The sequence below is a fragment of the Semicossyphus pulcher genome, unplaced genomic scaffold (assembly GCF_022749685.1).
Source record: "Semicossyphus pulcher isolate SPU_LCO1_2020_fin unplaced genomic scaffold, fSemPul1.0.p SCAF_14, whole genome shotgun sequence".
In the NCBI taxonomy this organism is placed as follows: Eukaryota; Metazoa; Chordata; class Actinopteri; order Labriformes; family Labridae; genus Semicossyphus; species Semicossyphus pulcher.
Window position 1 is genome coordinate 2,501 of NW_027211648.1, and position 20,065 is coordinate 22,565.

The following is a 20,065-nucleotide window of genomic DNA, read 5'->3' on the forward strand; positions in this document are numbered from 1 at the left end:
TTTTGTGTGTGCCAACACCTGAAGAAGGTCCGGAAAGGACCGAAACGTCGTGTTTCATTTTCATTTCATTTGGCACACTTCTTTTATTTGTTTTTTTATTTTAAAATAATTTCCTTTCCCACTTTTGGGAAAGCGTTTTTCGTTTTTTTTCATTAAAAACAAAAAGTTTTTTTAAAAACTAAACTATATATAAACAAAACAAAACAAATGATGGAGGACTGGACGGTGGTACGCTACGGCAACAGACGCCGTCGCGACCGCCAAGTCCATTGGGGCCGGGGAGTCGGGCGTTCGGACGGGTGGATGGACCGTGCACCCACCTTCTCCTCACGGAGGGGGTATCCGGATCCCTATCCTAACCCTATCCCTAAACCTAATCCTGGCTCTAAAATTTTAGTTCATGGGTTTTCCTAAAACCTAATCCCAACCCCAGCCCTAACCCTAACCTTAACCCTGACTCTAAATTTTAACTTCAGGGGTAATCCCTTTATTTAACCCTAACCCTAACCCTAACCACAACCCTAACCCTAACCCTATCCACAACTTTGGCCCTAACCCTAACCATAGAACCTAACCCTAACCATAATATTGGCCCTAACCCTAACCGTAACTCTAAGTTTTAAATTTATGGGTTAAAGAGTAATATACATAATTTAATTATTCATTTTTCATACATAGATAATAAATTAATTAATAAATAACTTAATAGATGATAATAAATAACATTGATAGAATCATAAATATATAAATATACTATAATACATTAATAAATAAATATATAAACTATAATACATCAATAAATAAATATATAAACTATAATACATCAATAAATAAATATATACTATGTCATTATAATATAATTAATATGCACAGGGTTAAAAAAGTGGTTACGGTATATCTAAATGCATTAACAAGGGGTTAAAAACAAGGGAACACTAACATAAGGATAAAAACTAAGCCAAAAAATAAGTTAAAAACAGAGGGTATAAAAGGGAGGAAAGCATTGACAGAGCTCATTTGCAATTTGACCGGCAAGCGAGTAGGAGCTCTTTACAGCCATTCATTGCTAGCCTGTTTTTTGTGTGCCAACACCTGAAGAAGGTCCGGATTGGACCGAAACGTAGTGTTTCATTTTAATTTCATTTGGCACACTTCTTTTATTTCATCTTTTATTTTTAAAAAAACAATTTCCTTTCCCACTTTTGGGAAAGCGCTTTTCGTTTTCTTTTTTTTACCAAAAACAAAAAGTTTTTTTAAAAACTAAACTATATATAAACACAAACAAAACAAATGTCAGAGGACTGGACGGTGGTACGCTACGGCAACAGACGCCGTCGCGACCGCCAAGTCCATTGGGGCCGGGGAGTCGGGCGTTCGGACGGGTGGATGGACCGTGCACCCACCTTCTCCTCACGGAGGGGGTATCCGGATCCTTATCCTAGCCGGCGAGTGCCTCCCCCCAGGACTGCTCGATACTTCGGTCCCCAATCCCGCTCGTATGCAGCGGTGGCACGCCAAGACGGTCCACGACCAGCCCGGAGGTGGGAATCTCCACGGGCCGAAGGGTCTGACGTAAGGCGGGAACCAGCTGACCCCGTGTTTGGGACATTGGTTCGTCGGTTACACGAGGTAATCAGGATGGTCCACCACCTGCAGAATGTGGCGTGCAAACCAGGGAAGCCAGAGCCCCGCATGATTGCCAGGATGGTGGATACCCTTGCAGGGATGATTAAGCCTGCGAGTCCCACACAGTTGACTTTGGAGGCCATCAATGGGAACGCCAAAAACTGGGGTCAGATGACATACCAGATCTTGATGGTGCACTATGAGACTGGCCTGGAGAAGGCTCTGGAGGAAGTCTCTGGTCTCCTCACCCCAGATTGGAAGGCGGCCTTCGGGGTGGCTGTTCGTTGGGCAAGAAGGAACCTTCCGCGCATCACGCAGAAAGTTATAGACCATGCTGAGGCAACCATAACAGCCAGAACGGGGACTACAGACACTGCACGGGTTCAGGTTGCACAGCAGGTTCAGGCTCCGCAGCAGGCACAGGCTCCGCAGCGGACCACGGCCACAGTCCAGACCCGGGGTCCACAGCCACCTCCAACTAGGAGTTCGGTGGCAACAATGACGGACCAAGTGGACCAGGGAACGGAGTGGTACGATTGTCCTCCACAAGATGAAGCTCCCCAAGAGCGCAGGGTGCCACGGAGGAGTGGAGTGAGTTCCGGAGGTCGCAAATCCACTGAAGACAATTTTCTTCAGGAGGTGATGTTGGAACCTGTGGAGGAGCATGGAGCGGTGTTAGCCCCCATCCCTACTGCTTCGCAGGAGGAGTGGGCGGCCATGTTTGATGAGCTACAAGAGGAGGAAGAGCGAGAAGAGGCTCAAGTTCAGGAGGCTGAAGCTAGGCAGACCACTGCTCAAGTCCATCGGGAGGCAGAGGACGACGAGGAAGATGTTTTTGAGGAGTCCTTTGAACGCTTCGTTGCTCCACAGCCACAAAGATTCAAGGTGTACAGACACCCCAACACCCAAAGGAAACTGACTGATTGGGACCTGGTGGTTCATAAGAAGATACTCTGGATAGGTGACTCAAACTTGGTCAGCTTTCCAGAGTATTTTAATAAAGACCTCCAAATTGAGAGCTTTCCGGGGGCCCACTTCCGCCATGGTCAGGCACTCATGGAAAAAACAGTGCCACCGGATGAGGTCATAGTGGAGAAGATTATCCTGTCGTTCGGCATTAACAGCCGAGCAAATAAGTCAAAAGAGACTACCATTAAGAATGTCCAGGGGGCAATCAGGTCGACAAGGCGGAAGTTCCCATATGCGGGAATTTGGATTCCCTTGGTGAACTTCTCCCCTGCTCTGCCTGCTGAGGAAAGGGAGAACTTGGAGGTCTTAAATGACCACATTGAAAGGAACATGCCTTATATCCCTCTCCTTCCTGAACCCCAATTTCAAACGGAGGTGGATGATGTGCACTGGACTGAGGAAACAGGGAGTGCCATGTTTGATCATTGGATGGCCTTTTTAAACTCCAACACCCCTTGAGTCTGGAGGAAGAGGGGATGGATGGACTACAGTCCGTTCATGCTCAAGATGTAGTGGTCTTAGCAAAACATTTTAATCTTTCTAGACCACAACGTCATCTTTTGGGAAAGGGATTATCCTTTATTCCCACATTGAACCTAGGCAAGGATCAAAAAGCGCAATTGGAATATGACATACAAAATTATCACCGCAAGATTAAATTAGCAGCCTACTTTAGAAATTCAAACCGGAAAAAACAATTGCCCTTCATTGGGCCTTCATACTGGACACCACCATTAGACGAGTTACCAATAGAGGTTAAAAATCTAATTCATAAGGATTTAATGGAATTTAAAAAGAATTATAAACCGGTTCAGGAAGAATTTAATATTTCATTGGAAGAGGTAAAAGCATTGCGCGAATTAAAAAATACAAAACACATAATAATTAAGCCAGCCGATAAGGGCTCGGCTATTGTCATTTTAAGTAGGGATCAATACATATTTGAGGTAGAACGGCAATTAAATGATACGGAGTACTATAAAAAACTGGAAAAACCTATTTACATGGATACTATTCCGATGATAGTGGAAATTCTAGATTCACTTAAAAAGAAGAAGTTCATAAATTCGAAACAGAGACAATATTTAAGGGGGAATCTACAGCCCAGAGAACGGAGATTCTATATTTTGCCAAAAATTCATAAAGATCCAGAGAAATGGACAGTTCCATATGAAATTCCCCCAGGGAGGCCGATTGTCTCAGATTGTGGAAGCGAGACATATTTTACGGCAGAATATCTTGATTATCATTTAAATCCGTTGTCCACAAGACACCCTGCGTATGTTAAAGATACGTATCATTTTATAGAACTTGTTAAGGACTTAAGGATCCCGTCTGATTTCTATTTTTTTTCTATGGATGTTGACAGTTTGTATACAAACATTCCAATCCAAGATGGGATTGATTGTATTAAAAACGCTTTTAACAAATATCCTGACCCAAAAAGGCCTGATCAAGAATTATTAAAATTATTAGAGATCAATTTGACCCGGAATGATTTCATGTTCAATAACAAATTTTATTTACAGATTAAGGGAACGGCCATGGGTAAGAAGTTCGCACCAGCTTATGCAAATATTTTTATGGCTAACTGGGAAGAAAGAGCAGTTTTAAAATGTGAAAAGAAGCCAGCATATTATCTTCGATATCTAGATGATATTTGGGGAATTTGGACGGGATCCGAAAAAGAATTTCATGAGTTCGTGAAAGTTATAAATTCACATGATCCTTCGATTAGATTAAAAACAGAAATTGATAAACAATCAATAGACTTTTTAGACACAACAATTTTCAAAGGACCAAATTTTTATACAGATTTTAAATTGGACATTAAAGTCCATTTTAAAAGCACAGATACCCATGCTTTGTTGCATAAAAAAAGTTTTCACCCAAAGCATACGTTTAAGGGTATAATAAAATCACAGCTTCTTAGGTTCAAACGTATTTGCACACGTGAGGAACATTTTAGAGAAGCAGTTAAGGTCCTGTTCAAAGCATTGAGAAGAAGAGGCTATTCGAGGTCGTTTTTGAGGCACTGTTTCAAAACCTTTCAAGCCAGAAAGGAAAGGGATCATGGGGATTTACTTCCATTTATCACAACTTTTTCTTCACCAAGCAAGGTGATTAATAGAAAACTTAAAACAAATTTTTGTAGTGCAGGAATGATTTTGGATTCAACAGTCATTTCGGCTTATAGAAGGAATAAAAATCTAAAGGACCTTCTTGTTGGAGCCAAATTACCGCCTTTAATTGTTGAAAAAACACAGAAGTTGGAAAAATCATATTTCGCAAGATTACATTTTATTAAAAACAATAGAGAAAAAACTTGGATTAAGATTGAACAAGGTTTTAGTCCAAAAACAAAAAACTGTGTTTATGTTATTTTTTGTACAAAATGTGAAACTAAATATGTCGGAGAGACGAAGAATACTCTGTCCACACGAGTAAATCAACACAGATATAACATTACAAACAAAAAAGAAGTGGACACGCTTTTAGTTAATCATTTTTTGATCCATGGCTTAGCATCACTCAGAATGGCTGGTTTACAAAAAGACATTAATTGGACGGATTGGGAGAGAAAAAAGAGGGAAAGATACTGGATATTTCGTTTGGGTACCAGGGAACCATTTGGGTTCAATCTGAAATATAATTGATGGGTTTGTGAGTTTTTCAATCCTAACCCTAACCCTAAACTTAACCCTAACCCACAATACCTTTCCTAACCCTAACCCCAATCCCTAAACCTAATCCTGGCTCTAAAATTTTAGTTCATGGGTTTTCCTAAAACCTAATCCCAACCCCAGCCCTAACCCTAACCTTAACCCTGACTCTAAATTTTAACTTCAGGGGTAATCCCTTTATTTAACCCTAACCCTAACCCTAACCACAACCCTAACCCTAACCCTATCCACAACTTTGGCCCTAACCCTAACCATAGAACCTAACCCTAACCATAATATTGGCCCTAACCCTAACCGTAACTCTAAGTTTTAAATTTATGGGTTAAAGAGTAATATACATAATTTAATTATTCATTTTTCATACATAGATAATAAATTAATTAATAAATAACTTAATAGATGATAATAAATAACATTGATAGAATCATAAATATATAAATATACTATAATACATTAATAAATAAATATATAAACTATAATACATCAATAAATAAATATATAAACTATAATACATCAATAAATAAATATATACTATGTCATTATAATATAATTAATATGCACAGGGTTAAAAAAGTGGTTACGGTATATCTAAATGCATTAACAAGGGGTTAAAAACAAGGGAACACTAACATAAGGATAAAAACTAAGCCAAAAAATAAGTTAAAAACAGAGGGTATAAAAGGGAGGAAAGCATTGACAGAGCTCATTTGCAATTTGACCGGCAAGCGAGTAGGAGCTCTTTACAGCCATTCATTGCTAGCCTGTTTTTTGTGTGCCAACACCTGAAGAAGGTCCGGATTGGACCGAAACGTAGTGTTTCATTTTAATTTCATTTGGCACACTTCTTTTATTTCATCTTTTATTTTTAAAAAAACAATTTCCTTTCCCACTTTTGGGAAAGCGCTTTTCGTTTTCTTTTTTTTACCAAAAACAAAAAGTTTTTTTAAAAACTAAACTATATATAAACACAAACAAAACAAATGTCAGAGGACTGGACGGTGGTACGCTACGGCAACAGACGCCGTCGCGACCGCCAAGTCCATTGGGGCCGGGGAGTCGGGCGTTCGGACGGGTGGATGGACCGTGCACCCACCTTCTCCTCACGGAGGGGGTATCCGGATCCTTATCCTAACCCCTAACCCTAACCCTAACCCCAAAGGAAACAACAATAAAGCAGGTGCAGAAGGCTCGCAGAGCATCCAAACTTGCATTCCCGGACGCAGAAATCTACATCCCGGTGATCAACTACTCGGACACACTACCCCCGGAACAACAGAGGAACCTGGATACACTGAATAAGTACATCATGGAGAATACGAATCACATCCCAAAACTGCGGAAACAGGACTTTAAAACAGCAAGGGACAACGTCCACTGGACCACAGAAACAGCAGAAAAGATGCTGCAACACTGGATGACGCATTTAAACTAGACATCCCCACAAGCCTACAAACTGAGGAGGGGAGCAAGAACATAGTACTCCTGGCCAACAACTTTCAACCGACAGAGCCCCAAATAAAACTACTGGAAAAAGGACTTTCCTTCATCCCCACGCTAGATATCCACAAACAACAGAGGAATAACCTAAGACAGGACATAGGAATATACCACAGGAAACTAAAACTGGCAGCCTTTTTCCAAAACAAGAGAAAAAAGGACAGGATACCCTTCATGCCCACATCCAAATGGGAGCCTAGAGGGGGACAAATTGCCCAGGAAATCACCGACTTGATCACCCTAGACAGGGAAGCACTAGACGTACTGCCAGAACAACATAGAGATCACTGTAACCTAACGCAGGAGGAGGTAACAGCCCTCAGGAACCTAGCCAAAAACAGAAACATAGTCATTAAACCAGCAGACAAGGGAAGCGCTATAGTGATCATGGACAGAGAACAGTACATCTGGGAGGCTGAGAGACAGCTCAACAACCAGGAACACTACAGGAAACTACAGGAACCCACTTACCTAAAAACAGTGGAGGACATAAATAAAATCATAGATACGCTGTTGGACAAAAAATACATAAATACGAAACAGAGCAGCTACCTAAAGGGAAAAGAAGCACCCAGAGCCAGGATATTCTACCTACTACCCAAGATTCACAAAGCACCAGACACATGGCCTAAACCGTATGAGATTCCATCAGGAAGGCCGATTGTCTCTGACTGCAACAGTGAATCCTACAGGACGGCAGAATACATAGATTTCTTTCTAAATCCTCTGTCGAACCGCCATCCTAGCTACATAAAGGACACCTATGATTTTGTAGCCAAAATCAGAGGCATCACCGTCCCACAGTCTGCGTTTTTATTCAGTATAGATGTAGACAGCCTATACACTAACATAGAAACAACAGAGGGACTAAAAGCAGTTAGGAAATGGTTCAACAAATACCCGGACAAAGACAGACCGGATGCAGAAATCCTGGAACTCCTGTTCATCAACCTGACGAAAAACGACTTTGAATTCAACCAGGAATTTTACCTCCAAATCAAAGGGACAGCAATGGGCAAGAAATTCGCACCAGCCTATGCGGACATTTACATGGCTGACTGGGAAGAAACAGTCTTCGAGAAATGCACACACAAACCCACACACTACTTTAGATATTTAGATGACATCTGGGGCACATGGACACACGGCACAGACACATTTTTAGACTTCACGAACATCTTAAACACGCACCACACATCGATCAAAGTTAAACACACCACACATAACTCCTCAATTAATTTCTTAGACACCACCACATACAAAGGCCCTGATTTTAACCGCACTAACACATTAGACACAAAGGTTTATTTCAAAGATACTGACACACATTCATTACTACACAAAAACAGCTTCCACCCAAAACACACATTCAGAGGACTTGTTAAATCCCAACTCTTAAGATTCCACAGAATCTGCAGCCAGTCCACGGAATTTGAAAAGGCCACTCAGACTCTATATGGGTCGTTGAGGAAAAGAGGCTACGCCCGGAGCTTCCTGAGGAAAATCCGAAAGTCGTTTCTGGAAACAAAGGAGAAGAACCTCAAAACTCCCATCCCCCTGATAACAACTTACTCGAGCCTAAGTATCCACATTAACAACAGAATCAAAAGGAACTTTGAAGACACTCAAAGGAACAATTCTGTGATGCAGGAATTTAGGATCATATCAGCATATAGGAAAAACAAAAACTTACAGGACATCTTAGTCAAAAGTAAACTAAAACCAAAACCGGGACAACCACACAAAAACAAACCGCAGTTCTTTAAAGAGAAAAAATCTGTAAAGAACAGGGGAACCAAACAGGTATTTCCCATCCTCCAGAAAATCAATCTGGACACAAGAAACTGCGTGTACATCATCACATGCAACAAATGCGGGAGCCAGTACATAGGAGAAACAGGGAATTCCATCCGAATCCGACTGGCACAACACAGATATAACATTAAGAACCAGAAAGAAATGCACACTAAATTAGTCCCACATTTTCTGGAACACGGCCTTCAATCACTAGAAGTGAGCGGACTCGAACACAACATTAATTGGACAGCTGCACAACGGCAGCAGACAGAGAGATACTGGATTCGTCAACTCGACACCAGATATCCCACTGGACTGAACATTAAATAAATTTGACATGCTTTCTCAGCCCGACCTGCCGAGTATCAGAGTGAGGTTGGAATCAGGGAATCCACAGATGGCCTATGCATTCCCTGTCTTTTTTAGAAGCACAAGTCAGTTAAAACTGACAGCTCTAGAAAGCAGGATCCGTTGTCCCGAACCTAACCAGCTCGTGCCTCTGGGGAAGCAGCCCTGCCATTGGCAGACTGTCCAGATCAAACCGATCAATGAGAAAGGAGGGGGCGGAGAAAGCGGGCGGAGCCCAAAATACACAGACACAAATAGAGCAGCAAAACACTGAGCAGCCACACTGCCTGATGAAGATCTAACCAGATCGAAACGTCGCGACCTACACACCGAGAAAAAGGACAAGCTTCCACCTCCAGCAAGAACCAGAAGGACGAACCCTCCCTCCACGGAAGAGAACTCTCTCCACAGAGGACCAACAAGGAGCAAAACTGACTTAGGTTGATACCTTACTCAGTTTACTCAGGAGACCTTCACAAAGGACCTCTCCACACGCTGCAGCAGCCCTCCAGCAGAAACAGCACTCCGGAGGACTCAGCCTACAGCACAAAAACACAAATCTAACACAGGTCGATACCTAACGGTGCCAACCAAAGCCTTGTTAAATTTGTTAGGTAAGTATGAGCCACAAAGGTAGACGCCAGCCCCGGGCTGACAACACACACTACCAGAGAGGCTACACCACAGCACACACACAGCACCACAGGAAAAGACAAATGACACAGTGTCAGAGCTCTTTTCAAATCACGGTGAGAATAATGTTTAATTTGATCCGTATGGTACACCACCTGCGCAATATTACTGTCAGCGTGGACCACAACAAAGAGTCCAGACCGGATCCTCCCAGCCTGCTACGCAAGATGAAGGAACTGATGGATCTCATCAAACCAGCTTGCCCGACAGGGAAAACCTTGCTCCTCCTGGAAGGCAATGCTAGAAACTGGGGCTACAATACTCGAGTAATCCTTGATGGACACTACACTGATGAGATCGACAGACTGTCCGCAGAGCTCTCCCAGGTGCTCACAGGAAACTGGAGAGAACCATGGGAAGTAGCTCAACGCTGGGCCTGGAACAACCTCGGCAAGAGACTGCACAGGAGCTCTCTGGAGCACACCAGGGCCATCATCATCAGCGTAAACAGCCCCAAAACAACACCTTCACAGCCACCGACCACCACTCAGAACCGGTACAGCGTGCTGACGGAGGAAACCGAGAGGGAGACAGAGACCGGCAACAGCTCTCAGAGTGCTAGCACAGGAGAGAATGAAAATCCTGCCCCCTGGACGATCCCTCCAAGGATCGCCCCTGCAGACACGCCGGCACTGTCACAGACAGAATTCCCTCAGATTCCAAAAACCCGACGCACGCCGAACAACAGGAGCCGTGAGAATAAAAAGAGGAGCAACGCAGAACCAGCCGCGACTCCCCCTCCGGCCTTCCAGCCGTCTGAGATTTCCCCGGCAGGCTCACCACTTGCACCTTCTTCCCTGCAGCTCTCTACCCACTCGGTCACTCCAACACCTAGACCGAGATCCCGCCTGCATGCCTCCCCCACTGCCTCTGCATCCTGTGCGCCTGCCTCCCTCATCTCCCCAGCATCTAACTTGGATGCTTCTCTCCTCCCTTCTCACTCTCCATTTTCTGCTTCCCTCCTCTCTACCCACACCTCTCACTCATCTGTGCCTAATCTTAACCTTTCACCCTGCATGCCTGACCTGAACCCTCCTGCCTTATCTATTAACCTTTCCCTCGACCCTAACTCTAACCCTAACCAAATTCCATCTTCTCTCTCTACCCCGGCTCCTGCTGCCTCGTCTCCTAATCCTTCCCCTGACTCTAACCCTAACCCACCTCCATCCTCTCCCTCGCTCCCGTCTCCTGCTGCCTTGTCCCCTAATCTTTCCCCGGACACTAACCCTAACTTGAATCAACTTTCACCCTCTCTCTCCATCCCGTTTCCTGACCTCTCCACTGCACCGGCTTCTCCAGCCTCCTCTCCCTCCTCCCCCACTCCTCCCAGGGCGCACATCTTCCCCGTAGTAACTGTACAACGGACACTAGTCTCTACCGAGACTCCCAAAACAACTTACAGACCAACACGCCACCCAAACACCAGTAGGAAAAACCTGGATTGGTCCCTGAAAACCCGGAAAAGTTGTCTCATCATCGGTGACTCGAATCTGGCTAACATCCCACCACACACGAACGAGGATGTCCAGATTGACAGCTATCCGGGCGCTAAATTCTCCCACGTGGAACCGCTGCTACAAGCACACAGGGACAACACCACGGTGAAGAAAGTAGTGCTCTCTTTCGGGATCAATAACAGGGAAAACAAACCAAAGGAAACAACAATAAAGCAGGTGCAGAAGGCTCGCAGAGCATCCAAACTTGCATTCCCGGACGCAGAAATCTACATCCCGGTGATCAACTACTCGGACACACTACCCCCGGAACAACAGAGGAACCTGGATACACTGAATAAGTACATCATGGAGAATACGAATCACATCCCAAAACTGCGGAAACAGGACTTTAAAACAGCAAGGGACAACGTCCACTGGACCACAGAAACAGCAGAAAAGATGCTGCAACACTGGATGACGCATTTAAACTAGACATCCCCACAAGCCTACAAACTGAGGAGGGGAGCAAGAACATAGTACTCCTGGCCAACAACTTTCAACCGACAGAGCCCCAAATAAAACTACTGGAAAAAGGACTTTCCTTCATCCCCACGCTAGATATCCACAAACAACAGAGGAATAACCTAAGACAGGACATAGGAATATACTACAGGAAACTAAAACTGGCAGCCTTTTTCCAAAACAAGAGAAAAAAGGACAGGATACCCTTCATGCCCACATCCAAATGGGAGCCTAGAGGGGGACAAATTGCCCAGGAAATCACCGACTTGATCACCCTAGACAGGGAAGCACTAGACGTACTGCCAGAACAACATAGAGATCACTGTAACCTAACGCAGGAGGAGGTAACAGCCCTCAGGAACCTAGCCAAAAACAGAAACATAGTCATTAAACCAGCAGACAAGGGAAGCGCTATAGTGATCATGGACAGAGAACAGTACATCTGGGAGGCTGAGAGACAGCTCAACAACCAGGAACACTACAGGAAACTACAGGAACCCACTTACCTAAAAACAGTGGAGGACATAAATAAAATCATAGATACGCTGTTGGACAAAAAATACATAAATACGAAACAGAGCAGCTACCTAAAGGGAAAAGAAGCACCCAGAGCCAGGATATTCTACCTACTACCCAAGATTCACAAAGCACCAGACACATGGCCTAAACCGTATGAGATTCCATCAGGAAGGCCGATTGTCTCTGACTGCAACAGTGAATCCTACAGGACGGCAGAATACATAGATTTCTTTCTAAATCCTCTGTCGAACCGCCATCCTAGCTACATAAAGGACACCTATGATTTTGTAGCCAAAATCAGAGGCATCACCGTCCCACAGTCTGCGTTTTTATTCAGTATAGATGTAGACAGCCTATACACTAACATAGAAACAACAGAGGGACTAAAAGCAGTTAGGAAATGGTTCAACAAATACCCGGATAAAGACAGACCGGATGCAGAAATCCTGGAACTCCTGTTCATCAACCTGACGAAAAACGACTTTGAATTCAACCAGGAATTTTACCTCCAAATCAAAGGGACAGCAATGGGCAAGAAATTCGCACCAGCCTATGCGGACATTTACATGGCTGACTGGGAAGAAACAGTCTTCGAGAAATGCACACACAAACCCACACACTACTTTAGATATTTAGATGACATCTGGGGCACATGGACACACGGCACAGACACATTTTTAGACTTCATGAACATCTTAAACACGCACCACACATCGATCAAAGTTAAACACACCACACATAACTCCTCAATTAATTTCTTAGACACCACCACATACAAAGGCCCTGATTTTAACCGCACTAACACATTAGACACAAAGGTTTATTTCAAAGATACTGACACACATTCATTACTACACAAAAACAGCTTCCACCCAAAACACACATTCAGAGGACTTGTTAAATCCCAACTCTTAAGATTCCACAGAATCTGCAGCCAGTCCACGGAATTTGAAAAGGCCACTCAGACTCTATATGGGTCGTTGAGGAAAAGAGGCTACGCCCGGAGCTTCCTGAGGAAAATCCGAAAGTCGTTTCTGGAAACGAAGGAGAAGAACCTCAAAACTCCCATCCCCCTGATAACAACTTACTCGAGCCTAAGTATCCACATTAACAACAGAATCAAAAGGAACTTTGAAGACACTCAAAGGAACAATTCTGTGATGCAGGAATTTAGGATCATATCAGCATATAGGAAAAACAAAAACTTACAGGACATCTTAGTCAAAAGTAAACTAAAACCAAAACCGGGACAACCACACAAAAACAAACCGCAGTTCTTTAAAGAGAAAAAATCTGTAAAGAACAGGGGAACCAAACAGGTATTTCCCATCCTCCAGAAAATCAATCTGGACACAAGAAACTGCGTGTACATCATCACATGCAACAAATGCGGGAGCCAGTACATAGGAGAAACAGGGAATTCCATCCGAATCCGACTGGCACAACACAGATATAACATTAAGAACCAGAAAGAAATGCACACTAAATTAGTCCCACATTTTCTGGAACACGGCCTTCAATCACTAGAAGTGAGCGGACTCGAACACAACATTAATTGGACAGCTGCACAACGGCAGCAGACAGAGAGATACTGGATTCGTCAACTCGACACCAGATATCCCACTGGACTGAACATTAAATAAATTTGACATGCTTTCTCAGCCCGACCTGCCGAGTATCAGAGTGAGGTTGGAATCAGGGAATCCACAGATGGCCTATGCATTCCCTGTCTTTTTTAGAAGCACAAGTCAGTTAAAACTGACAGCTCTAGAAAGCAGGATCCGTTGTCCCGAACCTAACCCTCCTGGGGTGAGAGAGGGGGGATGATAGGGGGATGGACCGAGCTTTTCCTGTCTTCCTGGCTGGGAGACAGGTTCGCTTCCCCTATCCTAACCCTAACCCTAACCCATTCTCCTCACTTCCCTCTGAGGAAGCAGTAATCAACTGCGAAACGTCAGGGACTCCTGTCTACGCTGGAGCGAGTTTCCCTCCTTTTCGCTTTTAAATTTGGATTTTATCGGGTTGTTTTTAAAATCCCACGGTTTCTTTTTAATCAACAAAATTAAAAGTTAAGTTTTAGCATACCAGAGTGCGTTACCAGTGATACCTGCCGAACTCCTCCTCCCCCGGCTGGGGGAGCAATTCGCCGAACATCACGGGAGTGGTTATTAACAACATTTCGCTGGGACAGCTACCTCTTTTTGAGTGTTTTTTCAGACACAAAAAATGGATCAACAACACTGCTGGAACCAGGAAGCCAGGAACATCAGGCCTCACCACCACTTCTACCCCCAAGGCCGCACCGCATGGGACTCACAGGTACGCACACACACTGGTTTTATGTTGGAGGGCACAGGGCACCGGCGTAGCCAGGGGCAGGGGAGGGATGCTAGGTCCAGGAGCTACTACACACACACACACACAACACAGACAGAGACACCACACAGACACACACACACACAACACAGACAGGGTTATCACACACACACACAACACAGACAGGAGCATCACTCATTCAGGGACAGACAAATGGAAAGAAACAGGAATAATAACTCACCTTCACCATCCCGACAGGCATTAGACAATGACACCAGAAAAACAGCAAAATCACATTTAAAGCTCGTTCAGGCAGTTCACCACCTACAAGTCATACAAAATGCCCTCTCTACTGGTCAGTACCCCACAGGAATGATGAGACAGGTTACAAAACTCACTTTATTTGTCAAACCATCGTCACCCACCACAGAAGTACAGAACAAGGTTCACAATAACACAAACACATGGATGAAAAACAATATGAACATCTTACGGGAACACTACTCAAACACCATCACCACACTGACAGAGGCCCCAGGGAACCACCTAGCCCTAGAGGTAGCAGCAGGCTGGGCAGCTAGACGCTACAGGGCTAGGCTGGACCCGGGGACCATCGACCAGGCCAGGTCACTTTTATTTAAAGAAACAGAACATCAGTCACTGTCATCTTCCTCCTCTGTGTCTTCCTCCCCTCCACGTTCTCCCCAGCGCCCTTCTTTCTCCCCCCCCTATTCTCGCCCCATAGACCCTCAGGAACTGAACGGGAACCTGAAGGAGCAGTACAAAGTGAGGATGGATCTGGAGGAGGAGGAGGAGGATTATGAGGCAGAATACCCCGCCCTGCCTACAGCAGGAGGGAACCAAACGACCCATAAATATATGGTAACCAAAAACCCCCACAAAAAAAACGACTCCTAGTCCGGAGCAATCTGTCTGGCCCAACCAGGCCCACAGAACTGTGGTCCCGCCCACACCATCACCTCCTCCCCACCGCAGAGACAGATCTCCTCCTCTCCCCAACGCCCCGGCGGACAGGGAAAGAAACCGACGACTCTCGGCATCGGTCCCTCCTCCTCCGGCTCCCCGCCTCACACCCCCAGAAGGTTTCCCTTTATTATCCATACACCCAATTAGACACTCTCTCCCCTCATCTCCTCACAGGTCCGTTCCACGTAACCCAGGGGACGCCTCCGGGAGCTGTCGGCCTACAATGACAAAGAAAATAACAATACAGGCTGAGGTTCATCATCAAGCATCACAAACGACAAATAACAAAAAAAACCTCCCATTTACCTGTCGACATCATCCCGGCCCAGTGAACACTGGGGGTGGGGGCCCGTCCGCTGGCGACCTGGCCTCCCTTCGTCCATCTGCAGAGGACCCCAACGAGCTGACCCCCCCTGTGACCTCTTACCAGCCAAAAACAGATAATGGGGCAATGATGAGCGGGCAAACACAGAAAGTCAAGTTGACGCACTCTGAAACCCACACTGAACCCCAAAATAGACACAAACAAACACAGAGGCTGGTGGAGGAAAACAGGGGTGTAACAGAGGCCTCTGGAGGGGAGAGCCGGGAGACAGGAGCAGTGCTGCTCACCCCCACCTGCCACCGGGCCAGACCCCACAGAAAGTTACAAGACTGGAACATTAAAGGTACCAAGCCCTTTCTGATAATAGGTGACTCAAACATTAACAGACTGTCAATACATACAACCTCACAGGTCCAGGCCGACAGCTACCCGGGGGCCACCTTTTACTACTTCCACAGTTTGATGGACAAAGTGGAAATTCATCCGGACACTAAGCTGCTGAGTCTCTCGGTGGGGATCAATAACAAAGATCAAGACCCACACAAAACCTCCATAAAGCAGCTGCGGTTCCTTTACAGGAAGGCAAAAACCGCCTTTCCCAATGCCGACATAGTTTAGACTCATTTCAGAACTTCATTGATATTCTCAACAATCATCACCCCGCCATCAAAGTTAAATACACAATAGATGCACACCAGGGTTAGGTTAGGTTAACTTTTTAGATACAACGGTATATTTTTCACCAACAGACAATTCTGCAAAAAATTGACTCGCGAAACTTTACTTTAAACCCACGGACACACACACACTCCTGCATAAATCTAGTTATCACCCGAAGCACACATTTAAAGGTATTAAGTCCCAGATCATCCGTTTCCATAGAATCTGCTCGACATCGGCACAACTACAAGAAGCAATGACTATACTCTTCCAAAGTCTCAGAAAAAGAAATTACTGTACCCGGTTTCTCCGCTCTATCAAAAATAGCACCCTGTCGGCTCTCGCTCCCACTCACCAACACAGATACTGATCTGCACCTGTGTGAGAACTCACCGCGCCGAACGGACGATCCCAACGCCGCTGTTACTCCGCTGAAACTCCTCCCTCTGGTGACGAAGTTTTCCCACACATACCGATACATCAGCAATTAGATACCTTTCAACAGGTCAAAAATGGACACCAACTCTTGGAAAATCAATACGTCATCTCAGCAAACAAACTTTATATAGGCAAGACGAGTAACAGCATTAGGACCAGACTGAAACAGCACACTTACGGCATTGGGAGGGGCGTATCCGAGACGTCACTGGTCCGTCACTTTCAATCACACCTGCTAAATCAACTGATCATCTTCGGACTGGAATCTAATGCAGGCTGGACCCCTGGACAGAGGAAGAGAGCGGAGAGGATCTGGATCACAAAACTGAACACACGAGCACCCCTAGGGCTCAATGATTATTAAAACACTCACCTGCGCCTCTCTCTGTGTCCTCTCTCTCTCTCTCTCTCTCTCCCCTTCTTTTTAATACATTTTTTTTCCACAGGAGGCGGGGCACTCGGTCAGGGAAAAGTCCGCTATTATCCCCTCTATTGTCAGATGTTTGATTAACATAGCATATTATTATACTTATTACTAGAACGTTTTTTAATTCTAGTAATCTACCATTATATATATCAACATTATCCTGACTTTACTACTATTATGCTCCTATATATGGGTGTGTATTTATGTGTATATATGTACATATACACATATGTATATATATATATGTATTTATATGTTTATGTGACTATATGTTTACATACTATAGCTAGTTCTACCTATTATTATTATATAAAGACATTAACCACCATCTCTATTACAGCTCCTTCCAATATAATATAATATATTATATAAAATTTAAAATTTAAAATTTAAATATAATATAAATATAATTAAATAAATAAATAACATCAATAATACCACTGAAATTAGAATAAAACAACCCTCTAACAACAGTATAACTAATTGATATTCAGTACCACTTAAAAATCCAACGTAACATACTCACACACTCCGGAACCATCCCTGCCCGGTGCCCACGCTTCTTTAATCCCAGTCTGGGACACCTGCAAACAGCAAACAACAGAAGATTACAAAAACAAACCATCACAATACATTTTTACCTCCACATCTGTCTCTTGAACATCATTCCTACAAATACAGTAATATGCTCACCTGTTGTCTATGTATCTCTTATTGAACCACAGTCCCGTTATAACCATGTTTTTCTACCTATAATATTTAAACCTCTGCATTATAATAATCTGCTGAAATTCATCTGTTTATACAATAGCATTCTTATATGATCAGTACATCCTTCATCTATTATTTGATTTATCACAAGCAAAAAACAATGTCTCTATACTCATATCTCTCTGTTTTTTAAAGAAAAACTCCTTCTCTCTTTTTTTTCTTGTTCTTCACTTCTAGGTGGGGGGGTCCCGACTCCCGACACGCCCCCAGGCCAGTGCACCTAAGTTCGAAACTTGATAAAACAAACATAATTCCACCCCAGAACCTAACCCTAACCCTAAATCCACAAGGATCCCAAAAGTTGGAGTAAACCTTACGAAATCCCCCCAGGAAGACCTATCATGTCCGACTGTGAGAGTGAAACATACAATATTGCACAATACATAGAACTTTTTCTCAATCCCATATCCAATAAGCACCCCAGCTATCTCAGGGATACCTATGATTTTTTAGCCAAGATTAAAAATATCTCAATTCCAAAAAATTCAATTTTATTTACCGTAGACATAGACAGTCTATATACCAACATCGAAACCAAAGCCGGACTGGAGGCGGTTAAAAAATACCTCGCCAAATATCCGAATCCGAAAAGGCCGGATGAACACATTTTGGAGCTGCTAAAAATTAGCCTCACTAAAAATGATTTTGAGTTCAATTCTGAGTTTTTCTTGCAGATTAAAGGGACTGCCATGGGCAAAAAGTTTGCGCCCTCATACGCCAACATTTATATGGCAAATTGGGAAGAGTCGGCCCTGGCAGGGTCCCCACTTAAACCGCTGCACTACTACAGGTTCCTGGATGATATCTGGGGTGTATGGACACACTCACAAGAACAATTTTTTGAGTTCACAAAGCACCTGAATTCACATCACAGTTCAATAAAAATTAAATATACCATGGATTTGGGGCGCTGGTTTGGCTCAGTCGGTAGAGCAGGTGCCCCATATACAGAGGCTACAGTCCTCGTCGCACTGATCGCAGGTTCGACTCCCGGTCTGCCGATCATTTGTGCATGTCAGCCCCCACGCTCTACTCCCCACATTTCCTGTCTCTCTTCAGCTTTCCTATCGAATAAAGGCAAAAAGCCAAAAAAAAAATATATATATACCATGGATGAAAAAGAGGTGAATTTTTTGGACACCCTCACCTTTAAGGGACCACAATTTAATACAACCGGCAAATTGGATGTAAAAGTCTACTTTAAGGACACAGATACACATGCCCTCTTGTTCAAAACAAGCTTTCACCCCAAGCACACATATAAGGGGATCCTTAAGTCTCAATTGTTACGCTTCAATAAAATATGTACAAGAGACGAGGACTTTAAACAAGCCACAAAAACATTATTTACAGCCCTGAAACAGAGGGGATATTCCAGGAGTTTCCTGAGGAAATCATTTAAAACATTTTTACAGACAAAAACAGAAAAACAGGATTCTGAAAAAAGAATCCCATTCATCTCAACATTTTCACCAATGAGTATACAATTAAATTCACTTGTGAAAACAAATTTTGAACATTTCTCCAGGGGGACTGATTTTCTACAGAAACACACAGTGATTTCGGCATACAGAAGAAACAAGAATCTGCAGGACTACTTGGTCTGCAGTACATTACCTGTCCTGAACCCAGTACAGTCTAAAAGCAAACTTACAGACTTCAAATCGACCTCGTGGGTAAAAAGTCACTCCACTAAGGAAATCCATAAAATTCGGCCTATTGGGAGCGCAAATGTAAATAACTGTATATATTTGATTACATGCAAACAGTGTGGCATACAATATGTTGGGGAGACCAGGAACACAATTCGCACAAGATCATATCAACACAGATACAACATAAAAAAACAGAAAGAAACACAGACACATGTGGTCCAACATTTTCTGCAGCATGGCCTCTCTGAAGTCCAAATCACAGGCCTGCAGGAGAATGGTCTATGGTCCACATGGGAAGGGAAAACAACTGAGAGACAATGGATCAATAAATTAAACACAAAATACCCTGCAGGGCTAAATGAGTAGCGGAGTCCACATCCATGGGGGGGTCAATG